The sequence below is a fragment of the Bidens hawaiensis genome, unplaced genomic scaffold (genome assembly GCF_021521415.1).
Source record: "Bidens hawaiensis isolate Kalapana, Puna unplaced genomic scaffold, B.hawaiensis_p1.1 tig00000055_1, whole genome shotgun sequence".
NCBI lineage: Eukaryota > Viridiplantae > Streptophyta > Magnoliopsida > Asterales > Asteraceae > Bidens > Bidens hawaiensis.
Window position 1 is genome coordinate 8,880,241 of NW_027491016.1, and position 4,345 is coordinate 8,884,585.

Here is a 4,345-nt window from a genome sequence, read left to right on the forward strand (position 1 = left end):
GGTGCCGGAGTCATCAGTGAAGTTCAAAGTGTCGATACCTCCGCGAGTGTGTTCACCGGTCCAGCACTGCTGAGGTTTTTGAAGTCTGAGAGTGAGTAGTAATGTTGGAGATGAAAGCAGGAGGAAAGGAATGTTGGGAGATGGTTTTAAGAGGAGCTTGATTTGATCGGAAAACCGTCTGGACCGATGATTTTGAGGGGAAATCCAATGGGGGTAGGTGGGTAGTGGGACACTTGGTAGCTTGGTATTGGATCTCGAAAACCATCGGATTTTTTTTCAAAACTATCGATGCCAATTGATTTCTAAGGACTATTTCTGAAATATGACGTTTTGAGGGACTATTATGGGAACCTCTCTCCTTATTTGGACTATTTTTGGAATTTCTCCTAATTTTTTCTTTCCTTTTCCTTTGAAGGTGGTTTTTTTTTACTTTACTTTTATTTTTTAGCTCACGTAATTGCATATATAGCTTTGATGTTTTTTGTTTAGTAATTCTTTTAATTTTAACTTGTAATATTTAATGTGTGTTGGAATAATTTTGTTGATGTACAGCTTAAGTATGAATATTATTAAACGGATTCTCAAAACTTGTTGCAAGATGAATAGATGATATTACTTATTTAAATAAACGAAACTAAACTAAATTAACTTACAAAGTATAGAAGAACATACACTTTTTATAAAATAAATAAGTTGTTTAATTAATTAAAATTATCTTTTTGTCAAGTATATAAAATAAAAGTGAAAAAGGTAAAATAATAAGAAAAGAAAATGAAAATAAAGAAAATATAATACAAACTTAAACGACAGGCTAATTTACTCGTGACAATTAGCCGAGTACTCCATAGGTATTTTCCGAGTAATCCCCGACTACTCCCGAGTACTCGCAACTCTCCAGTCGACCGTCTAGGACCGCCTAACGACTTTTACAACATTGATTTTTCTCATTAAAACATGTTATTATTATTATTATTATGTGGCGACCCGACCTGATCCAAATCGGACTGAAATGCTTTAATATTTAGCGATATACAATTTACCTAAAAAATTTCCGACCCCTACGAAAAATATTTTTGGATCCGTCAACGGTCTATTCATGATCAAAATGTGTACTCCAACAATTATTTTCAACACATGACATGTAGAAGAAAGATCCACACAACTTTTGTGGTCCGAAAAGTGGCATGCCTCTTTTAAATCGTCGTACCTACTACCTACTATTAAACATCAATCACTTTGACGTAAACAACTTATTTTCCCACCACGATCATAATTTTCACTAGAATCAAAACAGCCAGCCAGATGGAGGTCACCGCCAACAGGCAGAAACAAGTTGCAGTTTTTGCATTCCCATTTGCCACACACCCTGCTCTCCTGCTAACCCTCGTCCGTCATCTGGCTTCCGCGGCCCCTACGGTGGTCTTCTCTTTCTTCAACACTGAAAAGTCCAACAGGGTTTTGTTCTCTGAACTCAGCTACAACAACATTGTGCCTTATGATGTGTCTAAGGGCGTACCGGAGGATTATGTTTTTGGAGGAAACTTTGAAGAGCTTGTTAACTTGTTTCTGGTGGTGGCGGAGGATGAGCTCAAGAAGGGTGTTCGGGCTGCGGAGATGGATATCGGGCTGAAGGTTAGTTGTCTGGTGGTGGATGCTTTCCTTTCGTTTTCCGGTGGCATAGCGAAAGAAATGAGCATTCCTTGGGTGGCGTTTTGGCCTGCCGGAACTTGTCCTCTGGCCGCACATTATTATACCGATCTCATTAGGCAAAAAACTGCTGATCTCATAGCCATAGGTATTTATGTCATTAATTTAGTTACTTACACGAATTATTATTATAAATGCTAGATTTCTATATGTCAAAATATATACATTTACTTTTTATTACACTTTATACAATTTAGAAACAACTTTTTTTAAAATATCTCGGTCGATCCGGCATGTTTGGTTCCAAACAGTAAACTTTAACTCGGCTCGACTCATTTATTTTCATAAGTTGAAAAGTAGAGCTTAAGCTCGGCTTGTAAAAAGGGCCGCGCACGTGGCACGTCGTGCGAGCTTGTTATATTTTTTCATGAGGTTCATTTGTCTCACACTTTATGGTATAGATGCCACTTATGTTGATTTGTCTTTTTTGCTTTGTTTCACTGAAAAATCATAGCAAGAATTCTTAACATTAAATAATGTTTAGTATAAAGTAATAATAGGCGAAATGAAATAGATCGATACAAAGAAATGAAATAAAACATGTTTGGTTGGCATTAATCATTGGAATGAATCATTCCTAACGAATAAAATTCCTTTCATATATAACATTTTTCATTCCTTAATAAAATGTGTCTTTTCTTTCATTCCTTCAAGGAATGGAATGAAAAATTATCAACAATTATTATTATTATTTTGTTGTAGTATAACTATTGTTAAATTATAATTATTATTATATTTTTATTATTGTATCATATTATGTTATTGCCGTTCCATTAATCAACAAAATATATGTGTGTATAGTTTACTATTTAATAAAAAAATAATAATAAAGCGGTTATTCATTTCATTCATACGTGCTAACCAAACAAGATAATGGAATAGCAATGATTCATTCCATTCCCTTATCCATTTCATTTACTCGTTCATTCCATTAATTCGTAGATTGGATTGATGCAGTTATAGTTTCATTACAAAATATTAAGTTATTAATGGATGGTTTGGGTAAAATTGGAAGTCCATCATTTTATTGATTTTTTCAATCAATCTAGTTACAACTACCTCTTTTAATATTTTAAATAATTCATTGCTTTTAAGTATAGTGTCCCTATGGAGCTGTTTGGTAGCTCTTAAATGACTCATATAATTTTGTTCCCACATTTGTGTTATCAGGATCTGCCGAACCCAATGAAGAAATTGTTGACTTCATCCCTGGACTGAAAGCAATACGACTAGGTGACTTACCAAGTGGAGTTGTGTTGGGAAACCTCGAATCACCGTTTGCAACCATGCTACATAAAATGGGAAGAGCCCTATCTACGGCAGCTGCCGTTCCCCTAAATTCTTTCCAAGAACTTGATCCTGATCTAACCAAAAACCTCTCTTCCAATTTGAACAACTTTCTCAACATTGGTCCCTTTCATCTCCTATCCAAAGAAAAAACACAAATAAAATCTGATGATCAGTTTTCTTGCATTTCATGGTTAGATAATCAAGAGACAAGATCGGTTACCTACATATGCTTTGGCAGGCTATGTACGCCTCCGCCTCACGAGCTTGTTGAGCTGGCTGAAGCACTTGAAGAGACCAAAACGACATTCCTTTGGTCAATAAACAAGGATTCCTATAAGCATTTCCCTAAAGGTTTCTTGGAGAGAATAAAACGCTAATGGGACTGGGAAAGTTGTACCCTGGGCTCCTCAGGATCAAGTTTTGAATCATGTTGCAATAGGGGTGTTTGTAAATCATGGTGGATGGAACTCGGTGTTGGAGAGTTTAGGAGCTGGTGTCCCGATGATATGTAGGCCATTTCTCGGTGATCATCATATAAATTCTTGGATGGTTGAGCGTTTGGGAATCGGATTGAGAATCCAAGGAGGAAATTTCACAAAACACGCAACTCGTTGTGCTTTGGAACAAATTCTGTTACTGTCCAAAACCCGGGATGTGAAAGTTGAAGCATTGAAAGATCTTGCTCACAAGGCTGTTGCACCAAACGGGAGTTCTGATCAAAATTTCAAGACTTTGGTAGAAGTTGTCACCAGCGTCAGCGCACACCCTTAATCGAGCTTTTGAGCTTCATTGGATTACTCTATATGTAATTCATAAATATTGTCTTAACGTTATGTATGGATGCTTTAATAAGAAACCCAACTTTAACATTGCATGGGCGATGGGGTTAAATCAGAATAGCTTGAAGTTGGTGTTATGGTGTATTGTAATATAAGTAAGGAAGCCAGGTTTAATAATAAGATAAGAATTTTAATCTTGAAACTCGAGGTTCTATTAGTGAAAACATATCGAAGATCTATAAATGAGGTAACATTATTAGCATCTATCTAATCTAATCTAACTATTATATTATAGCAACATGGTTTCTATATGACCTTTAATTAAGCTATCCACATAATATTTCGCCTCAACAATTTTCAAAATTATTATTTAGAGCATTCTCATCCAACCTCTTATTTTGAGGGGTGTTTTTATTATTTAGAGAGTGGTTTTGGATATTGTGAGTGAAGAGTTTTTATATTTTAGAAAAAACAGTGATTTTTCTGTATATTTGAAAAGTTACTATTCATCCCCTATAATTTTTTAATATTTTTTTAAAGTGGTTGTGAGTGAGAGAAAGAGAAAAGTT

General features: G+C 35.3%; 1 pseudogene; it reads left to right on the forward strand.

Moving 5' to 3' along the window:
• The first annotated feature begins 1,302 nt into the window (after positions 1 to 1,302).
• LOC143546411 (kaempferol 3-O-beta-D-galactosyltransferase pseudogene) lies at positions 1,303 to 3,768 on the forward strand (annotated as a pseudogene).
• The last annotated feature ends 577 nt before the right edge of the window (positions 3,769 to 4,345 follow it).